This window comes from Gigantopelta aegis, chromosome 5, assembly GCF_016097555.1.
Source record: "Gigantopelta aegis isolate Gae_Host chromosome 5, Gae_host_genome, whole genome shotgun sequence".
In the NCBI taxonomy this organism is placed as follows: domain Eukaryota; kingdom Metazoa; phylum Mollusca; class Gastropoda; order Neomphalida; family Peltospiridae; genus Gigantopelta; species Gigantopelta aegis.
The window spans coordinates 27,196,193-27,213,517 of record NC_054703.1 but is presented as its reverse complement, the minus strand read 5'-3'; the positions used below and the strand labels follow the sequence as shown (position 1 = coordinate 27,213,517).

General features: G+C 39.0%; 2 long non-coding RNA genes across 3 annotated transcripts; both read left to right on the top strand.

The window, feature by feature from the left end:
- The first annotated feature begins 2,090 nt into the window (after window positions 1-2,090).
- Window positions 2,091-5,033, top strand: LOC121372887. Of its 2 annotated transcripts, none has more exons than XR_005958018.1 (3): window positions 2,091-2,148; window positions 2,654-2,744; window positions 4,324-5,033. It is a non-coding gene; the product is annotated as an uncharacterized LOC121372887 (long non-coding RNA). The 2 variants fall into 2 exon arrangements; XR_005958019.1 differs by lacking the exon at window positions 2,091-2,148 and adding an exon at window positions 2,241-2,298.
- A 3,893-nt stretch (window positions 5,034-8,926) lies between these two features.
- Window positions 8,927-16,672, top strand: LOC121373187. The gene is made up of 2 exons (XR_005958029.1): window positions 8,927-9,215; window positions 16,621-16,672. It is a non-coding gene; the product is annotated as an uncharacterized LOC121373187 (long non-coding RNA).
- The last annotated feature ends 653 nt before the right edge of the window (window positions 16,673-17,325 follow it).

Genomic DNA, 17,325 nt, shown 5'->3' with positions numbered 1-17,325 from the left:
AATAGAATTGAAAATAAATAAATAAAAAGTTACAAGCCAAAAATAAAAAGAGTTGACTGCTCGGTCGAATATTTATATAATTTGGAGCATTTTAGAAGGACAGTCCAAAAATAAATAAGAGAAAGAAGAGAGGATCGGACTATTTAATAATATTTGTAAAAAATAAAATAATTTCGACATACAATTTTGAACGAAGGTCTAAAAGTTTGAAGTCCGATCTATATGTCCACGTGAGTGGCCTCGTTAAGGCCGTTTTGTTCTTGAGGAGGTTGGCGCCTACGGAGACGAGATGAACTGCTTGCCGTTGAAGTGTGGCACAAGTTTCCTCCACCTGTGACCTAGCAGGGTTTTTGCAGGCTCGACGTAATGGACGCCGGCGATGATCTTGAGTACTCTGTGGACGGTGTTGTTGTCCATATCCCTGAAAAGGATTCCTTGTCTGTACAGACCCTCCCGGCGCGTCTTCACCACTTCGTGGATGGCCACCTCACTGCCGTCGGGGAAGCGCTTGAAACTTCCCTTTTGGATACCTCCCGGCAGTGAACCCACGTGCGGTGTATCACCAACCAAGTACTTAGAGTACTGGCTCTTGATCTTGCTGACAGCAAGACGCCATGCGGCAAAGTCCCTGCCTCGGCTAGAGGCGGAAGGCCGTGCCTTGGCTGGCTGGTCACTCGGGGGAGTGACGGCCTTCCGTTTCGCAACACCAACTTCCTTGTTCGTCTCAACGGAGTTCCCCGTGGGTGGGGGACTCGACGGAGTCGAACGTGAAGGTGCAGGAACGGGAGACGCCGGCCGTGGAGTCTCACACATGGCAATGTTCAGCTCCTCTCCTGGCGTCGACTCGTCAGACTTCGCTTGCTGGGTTTCCTCAGCTGGCTTGGCTGGCTTGTCCGGTTGAGCTGGGAGCCACCACGCAGAAGGGACCGCCGCTGGCGGTTGAGCCGCCAGTTTTGTTCCCCCCTGTGCCGCCCCTGGCGCACGTTTCCTCTTCCTCGGTCCCCTTCCCTTCTTTTGTGGAGCAGGGTCGCCGTACACCAAAGTCACGGTTGCCCGTGACCCGGTGTACGCGACGCGGTACTCTATCAGCGTCCCATACGAAGCAATTAATCTCCCCAGGTGTGTGTGTGGAACAGGGGGGCCAGCTCGAGTAGGGATCTTGAAGTTTGAATCTAAAAAACGCACACGTGGCACACACGCGCGCGCAACACGAGACACGAGCACAGCATGGAACACACACACACACACACACACACACACGCGCACGCATACCTGTACAAACATTTATACGTTCTTATCATAGCCAGTGCGAGTAGGGATCTTGAAGTTTGATCTAACATAACGCACACGTGCGCACATACTCGCACACACGCGCGCGGCGAGCGGATGTGTGTGTGTGTGTGTGTGTGTGTGCACATACACATATATATATACATATATATATATATATATATACATACATATATACATACATACATATATATATATACAGACTATGACATAAACGATGCGTGACGTGGCTAGGATGCACGTTCTGATCACTTTCCGAGCGATTTTTAAGCTCCCCACCACACTACGCTGGCTCTGCACATACACGACAACAAATAATCGAGGTTTGCAATAAGCAACATTGGACAATCATTATACCATAGGCGGATTCAGTGGGGGTGAAAGTGGGGTGGTTGGGTTGGTGGTAGATGTAAGGCCGCTACCCTCTTCTCTCTCACTAACCACTAACCAACTAACAACTAACCCAGTGTCCTGGACAGACAGCCCAGATAGCTCAGACAGCCCAGAGGTGTGTCCCCCCACCCACCCCACACACGCACACTAACAGTTACTATTTTGTATTTTGTACCTGAGAACATTGGTCAAGATCGTTAGCGATACCATCAGTACTTTGATAGGGAGGAGTCCTATATATCGATATGGTATGCAAGTATCACACGTTTTTATAATGTAAATGATTATACATAACAAAGTTCAGCAACTTTTCCAAAGTGGTAGACCCATGCAACCCAATACGATCCTAATTTGATGTGTGTTCTAACTTATGCATATTGTGCATAGCTTTCGCTCGTGATGTACGATTAAAAACACACCAGATGTAATATAAACAGTCTCACACGGGAATTCGTTTAGTATTTTGTATGTCCTACATAATGCTTTGATGTCATTTCTTACACAACCGTTGGTGACAACGTCATTCGTTATTTTTGATAACACATACTTGTTTACACGTGTATGTTTGTTACCAATTTCAAGACATATGACTGGCTACTCCTAGGTCGCGATCAGGTCTCCAATACCATACATCCAATGAAAAAAACACAGCACGATCGAATTCGATTACACTGTGACGTATAGTTAAACTGGCAGTCATTTGTCTGTGACGCGTTAGTTAGCTACAAGTGCAAAAGCTGTAAATAATATTTAGTCTTTTAAATTTGCTTAAAACCTGTTTTTTGGAGGATATGTAAGAAACATAATAATATATTCGTGTCCGTTAGATACCATTTATCTTACAACTCGTTGTTTAAAAACGTATCAGAATTGCTTCCGCTTGTTATATACACTTTAAAACAAAAACATTGTGAGATAACTGGTATGTAATGGCTACTCATATAGTATTCTCTATATATCACTGTTTCAGCTGGATCTGCTAGCGGTGTCACGGTGTCCGTCTGTTCGCTGTTACTCGTCTTCATACAGTTTGTCTTCAAGTGATTGTCACAATATCAGAGGTATTTCTAACATCTGCTATACCCCATAGTTCTTTACGGATACCTTGGTATGGTTAAACAGTTAAAGTATGTTTTGTTTAACGACACCACTATAGCACGTTTATGTATTTGTAAATCATCGGCTATTGGATGTCAAACATTCGATAATTTTTACATATAGCCTTAGAAAGGAAACCCGCTATATTGTTTCCATTTGTAGCAAAATGTATGTTATATACACCACTCCACAGACAGAACAGCACATACCACGACCTTTGATATACAATTCGCGGTACACTGACTGGGACCGACGAGCACGTTACCCCTGCGTTACCTTCTGCCCCATCTTGATAGTGATTCAGGGTTAGGATGCGTCTGTGATTAGATTAGATATAAATTAAGATGGATCATTTGATGGAAGAAGTTAAACAAAACCAACTTTTTTTTAACGGAAGAATCGAGTGCGGGGGAGGGGTCGGTGGATGGAACCAAAAAAAGCAACAAAATAAACCAGAATGTGTGTGTGTGTGTGTGTGGTGCGTGTGTGCGTGTTTGTGTGTGCGTGTGTGTTTGTGTGCGTGTGTGCGTGCTTATGTGTGTGTGTGTACGTTGGTGTACGTGTGCGTGAGTATGTGCGTGTGTGCGTGTGCGTACGTATGTACATGTGGGTGTGCGTGTGCGTGGGTGTATGTGTGTGCGTGTGCGTGTGTGTGTATGTGGGTGCGTGTGTATGTGTACGTGTGTGCGTACGTGCGTACGTACGTGTGTGAGTGTGTGTATGTGCGTGTGCGTGCGTGTGTGCGTGTGTGTACATGCGTGTGCGTGCGTGTGTGTGCGTGTGCGTGAGTATGTGCGCGCGTGTGTGTGTGCGTGCGTGTGCGCGTGCGCGTGTGCGTGTTCGTATGCGTGTCCGGTTTTTTATCTTGTTTTTGTATGAAACTTGTTTTATTACATACATTTTATGCATGCATGTATGTATGTATGTATGTATGTATGTATATATATACGTACGTATGTATGTATGCATGTATGTATGTACATGTATGTATGTATGTATGTATGTAGGTAGGTATGTATGAATGTATGGATATATATGAATATATATATATATATGAATATATACATACATACACACACACACACACACACACACACACACACACACACACACACACACCAATGAAAACGTCCGGTATTAAGAGGTATTCGGTTTAGCCAGGTTCCTTTCTAAACTGATATTTAAAAAGGGGCTGTGTAAAATGTTTGATTTTGAGGGAATTCCGGTTTACAGAGGGTCCGTTCTTGAGAGATTTCACTGTGTGTGTGTATATATATATATATATATATATATATATATATATATATATATATATATATATATATATATATATATATATATATAGTTAAAGTCGTCTTAACCGGACACCCAAGTAAAATGTCCGGTTTTGGGGGGTTATCGTGTTTTGTTTTGTAAGGATATTTAAAAAGGGACCATGAAAAACGTCCGGTTTTTTATATTATTATTTATTTTTTTTTTTTTTTTTTTTTTTTTTTTTTTTTTTTTTTTTACTTTAACATGTATCTTTACTTTTGGTTTCAGATGTTTGCTCCACCTTGAATGACGTCATAATATTGACTGAAACTACACTAGGAGACCAAATGACTGAACATTCATTCTTTAGTTCGTGATTATATTTCCTGTTGCATCGTCTCGAGAATTACACCACACGCTGTGAAAGACCAAAAGCTAGATCGTAATTTTGGTATCCTGTAACATTGTTATAATTTATTAATTAAACAACTTTGAAAGTTTTAATTGATTTCTATTCTTACTTTGCAAAAATGTCAAGATCGATCCTGTGAGCTATCTATATAAGGGATAATGTACGATGAAGTGTGGTACATGAACATTAATTCCCGTGTCCTGTACTGTTGGGGCAACTTAATCCATTTTTAATTTTAAAACAGTCTGGTTTGGGTTTGGTACCAATCCCCGTCGGTGGACCCATTAGGCTATTTCTCGTTCCAGCCAGTGCACCGCGACTGGGATATGAAAGGCCGTGGTATGTGTTATCCTGTCTGTGGGATGATGCATTTTAAAGATTCCTTGATATTAATGGAAAATAGTCTTAAGTGAAAATAGGGCGGGTTTCGTCTCTTAAGACTATTTCAAAATTACCAAAATGCTGATGATTAATAAATTGATATACTCTAGTGGTGTCGTTAAACAAAACAAACTTTAACTAAAATTAATATTTCCACCTTCAATGCAAGCAATAGACACCATTCATTTGATGTGGTCAACTACACTGTATGTTGTTATAGATATTTCTGGTTTCATCGGCACGACTGGTATATCAAAGACCGTGGTATGTGCTATACTGTCTGTGGGATGGTGCATATAACAGAACCCTTGCTACTAATGGTAAAATGTAGCGGTATTCATCTCTAAGAGTATATGTTAAAATTACCAAATGTTTGACATACAATAGCTGATAATTAATAAATCAATGTGCTCTAGTGGTGTCATTAAACAAGAAACAAACCTTTTTCCCTCGAGTCTTTAGAGTGTCACTCTATGTCATGCTAGATTACCTGTATCCACTGAAACCTGTCAGCCTAAGTTTGTTTTATTTAACGACGCCACTAGAGCACATTGATTTTTGTATCTTATCATCGGCTATTGGACGTCAAACATATGGTTATTCTGACACTGTTTTTTTTAGAGGAAACCCGCTGTCGCCACATATGCTACTCTTTTACGACAGGCAGCAAGGGATCTTCTATTTGCGCTTCCCACGGGCAGGATAGCACAAACCATGGCCTTTCTTGAACCAGTTATGGATCACTGGTCGGTGCAAGTGGTTTACACCTACCCATTGAGCCTTGCGGAGCACTCACTCAGGGTTTGGCGTCGGTATCTGGATTAAAAATCCCATGCCTCGACTGGGATCCGAACCCAGTACCTACCAGGCTGTAGACCGATGGCCTAAGCACGACGCCACAGAGGCCGGTAGAAATTAAAGATTCTTGTCTCTAAAACTAGTTCGAGAAATAGTTTTTTTTACACCCCCGATGTGCAGTCGGTCTGGGATCGATCCCCGTCGGCGGACCATTGGGCTATTTCTTCTTCTAGCCAGTGAACCACGACTGGTATATCAAAAGCCGTGGTAAGTACTACTCTGTCTGTGGGATTGTGCATATAAAAGATCCCTTGCTGCTAATCGAAAAGGGTAGGACATGAAGTGGCGACAGCGGGTTTCCTCTCTTATTATCTGTGTGATCCTTAGCCATATGTCTGACGCCATATAACCGTAAATAAAATGTATTGAGAGCGTCGTTAAATAAAACATTTCTTTCGTTCGTTGTTTATGATAACTCACCAAATGGTTGATACACGATAACCGATCATTAATGTGTTCTAGAGGTATCGTAAAAGAAAACAAACTTTAATTTTAACACACGCCAGTAACACGGGTTCACCCCTCATTGTAGGATCGAATATTTTATCTGGTTTGTTTTCATTTCCAGCCACTGGCTATGCATCCCCCCGCCCCACTCCACCCTCACGTTTCTTTTGTCCCCATCACCTTTTATATTTGAGTAAACACCCCCTCCACACACACACACCCCCCAAAAAAAATAAAACAAATAAAAAAAAAACATATGGGTAATAATAAACACTGTTTATTCGACTACTTTTGACCCACCATTCGGCAAAAATCCATTTGGGAAAATTCGGCCCCAAAATTTACGTTTTCATTTATTCACCAAATATTTGGGCCAAGGACTAAAATAAATGTGCCTATAATTCGCCCAAGCAGTCAATACACACGACACAAGGATTTGTGTTTACATGTACATGTGTGTGGCCCTCCCAAAAAGCACATTGGCTCATTCTATCCAATCCCAAAAAGTTCCAGCAAGAAGCTACCTTTCGATCAATTACGTCAAATCAACCAATTTTGATGAACCGTTCTAAATTATGCGTCAAAATTACCTTCAAGAAATTACGCAACATTTTCTATTTGGGTTTAATGTTACGAGATGTGTGCAAATGCCTCGCCCCCTACCGACGAGCCGGATAAACTCCATACCTGCGCCTATAACGCGTGTTCAACAACAGCTTGTTCTGAATGTGCACGTTAAAACATATGACCTGACCTGACCTGTCCTGACCTCCCCAATGCTCCACAGTATAAAATTCTGACTACGCCAATGGTCGCAGCCAGTTCCCCACAACTTGTACATCACCGACTATGGTATGTGTTGTCCTATCTGGGAACCCACCCATTGTTGCTAATATAGACTTTGACGACTTTTATATAACTAAAAATTAAACTGTGGACTGTGCCCTGTCAATCCCACTAGAGACTGTGCCACTCCACAAGTGGGTAATATCTAGTGAATGTGTCACTTAAATCAATGTGCTCTAGTGTTGTCGTTAAACAAAACAAATTTCTTAAAGAAAGATACGTGCTAACAGAGTTTACCTTCAAGTATTAAACTCAAGTACCAAGACGGATAAAACAAAAGGAAATATTTTTATTTAACGACGCACTCAACACATTTTATTTACGGTTATATGGCGACGGACATATGGTTAAGGGCCACACAGATATTGAGAGAGGAAACCCGCTGTCGCCACTTCATGGGCTACTTTTTTTTCGATTAGCAACAATCGATCTTTTAGATGCACCATCCCACAGACAGGATAACACAAACCACGACTTTTGATATACCAGTCGTGGTGCACTGGCTGGAGCGAGAAATATTCCAATGGGCCCTTGACGGGGATCGATCCCAAACCAACCGCGCATCAAGCGAACGCTTTACCACTGGGCTACGTCCCGCGTCCAAGGCGGATAAATACTCTTACAAATGCATTAGGTTTCATTAGGTAAACACGAGATCTCAAAATTTGATGATGATGATGATGATGATGATAACTAGTTTAACGTGCCCATATACCACTAGGGTTTCGAATACGCCCATCCCGAGTCCGAACTCCGATAAGATCGGTGGCCTGACTCGGGATGGATGGGGGGGGGATATCGCTAGAGGGAATGGGCAGAATTTTGAATATAGCAATTAGTAAAAAAAAAGTTAATAGAATAAATAAACAAAATTAAAAAGGTTACAAGCCACAAATAGAAAGAATTGACTGCTCGGCCGAATATTTATATAATTTGGAGCATTTTAGAAGGACAGGCCAAAATTAAATAAGAGAAAGAAGAGAGGATCGGACTATTTAATAATATTTTTGTTTAAAAGAAGTAATTTCGACATACAATTTTGAACGCAGATCTAAAAGATTAAAGTCCGATCGATATGTCCACGCGAGTGGCCTCGTTAAGGCCATTTGGGTGCACAGCTTAAAGGGACGAGATGGGTTGCATCCCGTCAAGAAAGCCCCTAGATTGACAGTCGATAGACGTTGAAGGTGTAGTGCTGTGCTGAAATACAGATCTTGAGAAGCCGGATCCGTCTGAACGAGAGAGAGTATCAGACTAGGGTATAGTCCAGTCGTCATGGTTTGGTATAGTGGTGCGGACGGGCCCGACTCCGGAGGATACGAGATGGTATCACTATAAAGCAAGGTAAAGTCTAGAAAAAGAGTAGATGGGGCCGACCCCGCTTCCTATTTCTTCTTAGAGTGGGGCGGTCAATCTTCCAGTGCAAACGCGAACAACCGTGGCGTTCTGCAGAATGGCCGTCATACGAGTCACGAAAAAAACGCAGTCGACAGTCAGACGGAGAAATGACGTGGAGGCAAGGAATCTCGCTAAAAAAGAATCCAACCTGGTGGTGCAGGCTGTCGAAACGAGAAGCGTTCCAGCGTTCAATCAGTTCCAATGGCCGCATACATCCCAGTAGAAAACTTCATTTCGCTGACAAAAACAACGAAATGAAGGACCCCCAAGTCGAGCACACGAAAGCACGTGCAGTGTGCACAAGCGAAACAAACACGTCTTACCGCGTGGAGCTCCAGACTAGGAATCTCAAAATTTGAGAATTTGTTTTAAATACATTTGATACCAATGTTATGCTGTTTGCAAAACCAGTTAACTTTGTTTAACGATATCGCTAGAGCATATTGATATATTACTCATTAGCTGTTGGACGTTAAATGTTTGACATTTTGAAACCAAGTGCCAAAAAAAAAAAAAAAAAAAAAAAAAAAAAAAAAACGTAGCTGTTGAGGAAGGTCGATCATGTGACCCATCGCACGTAATAACTGAGGAAAACCAAGCCCTATACCATAACAAATCAATGGTAATAAATAGTGACTGACGTGTTCCAGTCTGTACATTGATTGGATAAACGATCAGATGGGAGGGATAGAGATATAAAGTGCGTGATTGATAAAGTTCGTCCGACACCCCATAGCTTCTGTGTGTGATTGCTGATGATTATATTTGTCTTCTAAATATTGTGGTGTACAGCACTGCGAAATGATGAAGACTTTGATCATATGTGGTGTTTTGTGTGGTGAGTAATAATCTATAATAAAGTAAAACATAGGCATTAGAAGATCTCATTAACTACTACGTGGGTATCATTACGAGAGCAGCTTCCCTTACTTCTTTCAGTGTAAACTTTATACTCAGCAAAGACAACATCTATTAGACTCTTTATGTACATGTGTACCAATAAACCTCTAGTTAGTACTAAACAGTAGAACCACATTAAAGGGACATTCCCGAGTTTGCTGCATTTTTTAAGATGTCATCGACTAACAGAGATTGTTTAACGATTGTAATTTATATAATTTGTATATTAAACGTGTTTCTGATCATTCTAATATTTGTACTAGGTTAAATTTCATTTTATTTCATAAAAATGTTTTTTTCGTACGTACGAAATTATTTTACAGACACTGATCTTCTAAACAAGAAACTATATTTAAGATGTAAGTTTAATCTTAGAAATATTTTATTAGTCGGAAACATCTTACACTGCTGCAAACTCAGGAATGTCCCTTTAAGTGACGACACAAACAAGCAAATATTTCATTATGTTCAAAAATACATGGAAATAATGGAAATCAATGATTTCTAAAAATCTATAAATCTGTCGCGTCGCGTGCGTGCAGTTATGATACGGCAATGGAAATCAATGATTTCTAAAAATCTATAAATCTGTCGCGTCGCGTGCGTGCAGTTATGATACGGCAATGGAAATCAATGATTTCTAAAAATCTATAAACCTGTCGCGTCGCATGCATGCGTCCAGTTATGATACGGCAATGAAAATCAATGATTTCTAAAAATCTATAAATCTGTTGCGTCGCATGCGTCCGGTTTAGGATACTGCAATTGAAATCAATGATTTCTAAAATAATCGCTATCGCTCGCGGCGCTCGCGGCCGGTTAGGATAGAGCTTTAGGATAGAGCTTTACGCGACAAACACATATTAACTAATCAAACAACTTTTACTTGGCGGTTTCAACTGTTGATAACAATGTGAAAAAGAAGACTGTCGTTACGGTCGTGTGTGGTTAGGATAGAAATATTATCGCGTCGCACGCTTTAAGCTGCAAGCGTCGTTTTCTTACTGCGGTATGTGTTTATAGGATATTAAACGAGCTTTCATTTCGTATCATGTGTATGTCTATTAGATTTCATTCACATTCCCATTGCGCATGTGCGCGAAGAGTACCGTCCCTTGCCGAATTGGACGGTATCGAGGTTATATACAAATTGGGGGGCATGATCGACAGTTTTTATGACTGTCGTGAGTAGCTTCGTAGGAGCTGTGAATCAATAGCGACTAACTTACATATTTCGTATAAGATGTTAAAATGGCTGCGAAAAACGGTCTACTAAAGTATACATCGGACCAAAAGCAGTGAAACATTAACTTTGACGAAGTCTCTGAAGCCGCCTGTCAAGGGTATTTTAATAGCGCAAAATTAAAAGATTCATACAATAAAATTAACTTTAGTGGAATGTGTTTGCTACTTTTAACAATTAGAATTATAGTTATATATTCACATGGATTTACCCGTGATGTTTAAAGGGACAGACCGTAGTTTCAACCCGTTAAAATTAACACTAAGTTTAGTTAATCTACAAACCTGTAACACATTTGGATAAAGTTATAACTGAGTGAAACAAGAGTCTGTGACTTTGAAATGGTGAAATACCCTCTAAAACTCAACTAAAACTCGACTCCATAAGTGTTATTTCTCAGACAAACGTGCGTTTTTAAAAATATGAGAAATGCATTTTGTAATATTATAAACACCAGGATGACCCAAAATACTTCGAATGTACAGAAATGGATAATCTAAACAATAAAATCTAAGTAAAGTATGATTTCAGTTATAAAAAACGGCTCTAATAGTAAAAAATATTCCTTAGTGTTAAAAACTAGGGTATGTCCCTTTAATTCTCCACATGTATCAGTATTTAAAATTTAATAAAATATGCATCCCCTTCCCCCTAAAGCCCCCCCCCCCAATAAAAAAAAAAAAAAAAAAAAAAAACAAAAAAAAACCCAAAAAAACAAAAAACAACAACAAACAAAAAAAAAAACACCCTAACTCATATAGACCTTTATCACAGCTCTATTTTCCCCTTATCGTTTCATTAAAAAAAAGACAATCGTACAACTACTAATCAATGTTACATGTCTATCCACAAATTATTTATTTATGTATTTATTTATTTACTTATTTATTTATCTTATTTTATTTATTATTTTATTTTATTTTATTTTCACTATCATTTATATCAGATACATACAACTTCACTTGAAATAATATCTGATATTTACGAAGTTTTAAAACATATATATGAGCTGTCACACGCGAAAACCTAACGAGTAAACTCGGCTGTTTGCCTTGTTTGTTTTGAAGAATTTAGAATATGACATCTTCTTCTTTACATGAAGATCAGTTTGAAGTAAACATATATCTGTATGTACAGTAGTGTTTGGTTACTATTTTGTATTTTGTACCTGAGAACATTGGTCGGGATCGTTAGCGATACCATCAGTACTTTGATACAGATTTAGTAGCATAGAGAGAAGTCCAATATATCGATATGATATGCAAATATGACACGTTTTTATAACGTACATGATTATACATAACGTAAAATTCAGCAACTTTTCCAGAGTGGTAGACCAATGCAACCCGATACGATTTGATGTTTGGTCTAGCTTATGAATATTGTAGATAACCTCAGGCCCGTAGCCAGCATGATTAGCAGGGGGGGGGGGGGGGGGGGGGGGGGGGAGGAGCGAAATTGCATGTAAACGGAACTCAACAAACGCAAGCGCCGAAGGCACGGGGCCAAAGACGAGGGGGGGGGGGGGGGGGGGGAACGATATATATATATATATATATATATATATATATATATATATATATATATATATATATATATATAACCCCTTGCCAAACAATGAGATGACGCCGGTTACACTCAAGAATAATACACGAACTTGTGTTGCGAAATATACGTTAACAAGTTGCATTAAGTCGTGGTATGCATGTAAAATGGTCTGGTCACAGAGCCACGACAAGAAACCGTTTGTTTTCAGTCGTACCAATGTATTTATAATAAATGATACATGACATTCTTCTCACATCCCAAAAACAAGATAGCATACAAGACGTCATTTGATGGATCATTGGTTGGGACGGGAAATAATCAAACGGGCCCACTAAAGAGGATCGAACCTTCAGCAAATGGAACCTCAGACAGACGTTCTTTCTACGTTATCCCGGTCATTTGAGGACAAGGACTTTTATATGTAAAATCCGATTTTATTTTTTCATTTGAGCGGAAATCTAAGTCCTGCGTAGGGGGATTGTCCGATACCCCGACCCCCCCCCCCCCCCCCCCCCCCCGGCTACGGGCCTGACATGGTACTTAATATGTTTGCTTCAAACATTCAAACGAAGTACCTTATGACTGTTACCCTATGACTGCGCACAATAAACCCTCATGAGTTTATAATAAAGAGACCATCCTGAGTTTGTAGTATATTATCAAGCTGTCGGCTAGTCTAATCGGTTATAAATAAAACTTGCATCTTTCTTACGTTAAATAATCTTGCTTCGAATTTAAATAGCTGTATATGCAATAGAGTTACATTTCTGATCATTCTCAGGTCGGTAGCAACCGAGACGTCGGAGGGTGGGGGGGGGGGGGGGGGGGGGGGGACTATAGCCCCACTTTTATAAACCTGGTTTAAAATATGGCTTTTATCCCCCCCCCCCCCCCCCAACTAGACTGTGTCCCTCCACTACAGATTGTGCCCCCTCCCCTCCCCCAACTCCAGATATCGTTCCTACGGGCCTGATTCTAATGTTTTATATACCATAGCTCAAATTTCATATGTATCATTTAATTTTATTCCAAATACCGAACACAATGTTAAATAACTTGCTGAAAAGAAATCCCGACAAGAATCGTAAATGTATTTATCTGTATAATGCTTTATCAGGGGCGGCACAGTGTGAAAAATAGTGGTACGGCTCGTGGTTGATTCGCCTTTCAAATGGTCTGAAAAGAGGTACGGCCATAGCCGTACCGGCTGAACCGTTTGCGCCGCCCCTGTTTATAAATATTTAAATCATGTTCAATACAAGAAATATCTGCATACATACACGCACGCACACATTAATATTATTTCAGCCTATATGCGATATTTATTGCGTACGAATCCGAACCGATGGTTTGTTGGGCGTTAACAACCAAATATTTTTTTTTTTCGTGATAAGCAATAATTCACAAATGTCTCCAATAAGTCTTGTTGGATGTCGACAGAAGTTTTGGTTTCCCTACTGATAGAATAATTAAACATGGAGATATTCACATTCCTATTTCGTGGCCTCCCATTGTCTATGCCCCCCAACTTGTCCACAGGTCTATTTTTGCGAGATCGCGCGTGACTTCGCGGTTTGCGTCCTCAAGTAACCCCGCAACGGGCACATGCGCAGTGGAATGTGAAAGAATGAATGAATGAATGCATGTTTAACGACACCCAGCACGAAAAATACATCGGCTATTTAAACTATGGCAATGCAAACAAACAAAGTGATGATCAACATCAATATAAAAATTCAAAAACAGTGTAAAGAACTGTGCAAAAACACAAATATCACAGAATTTTACGGATACTGAATATTACTCAAAACTTCAATTTTGTGCTGTATTGGCCATTCTCAAAGAGAATGTTACACCCCTGCACCACGGTGAGGTTACAGCACACGCAGGGGAAAATGTGAAAGAGGTCTATTGAAAATTATTTCACTCGGGATATAAACATGATACGAAATGAAAGCTCGTTTAATATCTTATAATTCTCAACCGAATATTTTTTTAATTACACAAAAAATGTCACTTTTTGTTATTTCCAAAACACATTTACTTTTCTTCTTTCATCAAACCAAACCGATATTATTTACAACAAAAAAACAAAAACAAAAAAAACACACAAAAAAACAACCCACCATGATGTGTATACGTCTACGTAATCCATAGGACATAGGATACAGGGACGCATAACCGGACTCGGTGGCGCAGTGGTTAAGCCATCGGACTAGAGGCTGGTAGGTACAGGGTTCGAGTGCTTGAACCTTAATTGGATATAAGCACTAAAATAAGTTGAAATGAAATGGAGACGCATACCTGGAATCTACTCAACCTATTTGTAAATAAAAAGATTATTACGAATTATGCTTTACGGATTACGCGTTACGGATTGCGCGATACGGATTACGCGTTAAGGATTACGCATACGCATACGAATTACAGACAAGTAGAAATTGCGCATTACCATGGTTCGGTATCTAGGTATTATTTTTGTAATATACATTATATATAGTCCAGCTGAATGGTGAAACATTGTAGGTATTGTAATAATAGAACTGACATACCAAGCAATATTGAATATGGAGGCTGAAACCACTTCCAAAAATGCATTATACACGTGCATTTTATTAAAGGGACCTTCCTGGGTTTGATGCAATTTTTTAGATTTTATCGACTAACAGAGACTTTTTAACGATTGTAATTACATATCAAATATATTTTTCGGCATAAAATATTAATGGCTGTATATTAAACGTGTTTCTGATCGTTCTAATATTTGTACTGGGATAACTTTTATTTTAGTTCCTAAAATATATTTCTTCGTACGTACGAAATTATTTGAAGACAAATTCCAGTTTGTGCTTCTTACAAATATTAAGACGACCAGAAACACATTAAATATACAGACACTGATATTCTACACAAGAAATATATTTAATATTTAAACGATTGCTACATATTACATGTATTTTCATAGACTGCATTGTAGTTAGTACTAAACCAAATAACTTCCGGCTGGGTCAAAGTTGGAGGTGCACCCAAGTTTTGATAGACAAGTGAACACCACAAGTTCTGTGATTTGTGATAAATGTGAGTGTGTTGGGTGTAAAAAAAAAGAAGGTTCATCTGGGCAAACAATGTTTGCAATTTTATTTCTTCTAGTACCACCGTGTCAATTAGCCTTGTGCTTGAAACATGTATGGGGTATCTGTAAAAAAGGTACTCAAAATGTGTGCGGAACTAGAGTAATCTGGACTTTACAATCAGTTCGTTCTAACCGGTAGTTTGTTATAAGCGTGTTCGTTCTAAAAGTACTTTACTGTACTACTTTTACTACTACCACCACTACTACTACTACTACTACTACTACTACTACTACTACTACTACTACTACTACTACTACTACTACTACTACTACTACTACTACTACTACTACTACTACTATTATTATTACTACTACTACTACTACTACTACTACTACTACTACTACTACTACTACTACTACTACTACTACTACTACTACTATTATTATTATTACTACTACTACTACTACTACTACTACTACTTTACTACTACTACTACTACTACTACTACTACTACTACTTTTACTACTACTACTACTACTACTACTACTACTACTACTACTACTACTACTACTACTTACTACTACTACTACTACTTTTACTACTACTACTACTACTACTACTACTACTACTACTACTACTACTACTACTACTACTACTACTACTACTACTACTACTACTACTACTACTACTACTACTACTACTTTACTACTACTACTACTACTACTACTACTACTACTACTACTACTACTACTACTACTACTACTACTACTACTACTACTACTACTACTACTACTTCTTTTACTACTACTACTACTACTTATACTACTACTACTACTACTACTTTTACTACTATTACTACTACTTTTACTACTACTACTACTTTTACTACTACTACTACCACCACCACTACTATTATTACTACTACTACTATTATCATCATCATTATTATTAATATTATTATTATTGTTGTTGTTGTTCTTCTTCTTATTATTGTTGTTATCATTATTGTTAATAGTATTATCATCATCGTCATCGTCATCACACTTCTGTTTTTTCTTATTATTACGAAATGTTTAATGGCTGCTGTGAACGGCGCTTGTAACAGAACCGTCTAGTGCGGAACTAGAGTAATCTGGACTTTACAATCAGTTCGTTCTAACCGGTAGTTTGTTATAAGCGTGTTCGTTCTAAAAGTACTTTACTGTACTACTTTTACTACTACCACCACTACTACTACTACTACTACTACTACTACTACTACTACTACTACTACTACTACTACTACTACTACTATTACTACTACTTTACTACTACTACTACTACTACTTTTACTACTACTACTATTATCATCATCATTATTATTAATATTATTATTATTGTTGTTGTTCTTATTATTATTGTTGTTATCATTATTGTTAATAGTATTATCATCATCATCATCGTCATCATTCTTATGTTTCTTCTTATTATTACGAAAGGTTTAATGGCTGCTGTGAACGGCGCTTGTAACAAACCGTCGCAGAAGCGTGCGCCACAAAATATAGGGCTGATCTTCCACTTAAAGCGTGCACGTAAGTACTGAAGTTTGATCTGACAAACACACACGCACACATACGCACACACACGCGCGCACACACGCATAAATGAAAACACACATACACGCAAACAACACACATGTACAAAAGCATATACGTTGTTATCTATCCATATGATGCGTGCACATACCATGTAATGCATACATATTAACATACGTACGTAGGTACTTAGGTGCATACATACTTACATACATACATACATACATACATAAAAACATGCATACATACATACACACACACACACACACACACACACACACACACACACACACACACATACATAGAAACATACATACATACATGGGACAGTCTCCCAAAATGTTGCACTTTGTACAGTAGTAGTACAGGCACGGCGAGCGGGGTGTGTGTGTGTGTGTGTGTGTGTGTTCTTGGGTGTTCAATAATTCTGAATAAAATATATTATTGGCAGTAAATCTTAAGCCAGTGATTAATTTTAAATACATAAAACATACAAGCCTTCATGTGGGTCTCTAACCCAGTCCATATTTCAGAGGTTTGTTTGTTTTTTATCGCCATTTTCTAAAACTCTTCATAGTACCGAAAAACAGTTATATTTTGAATATCAAA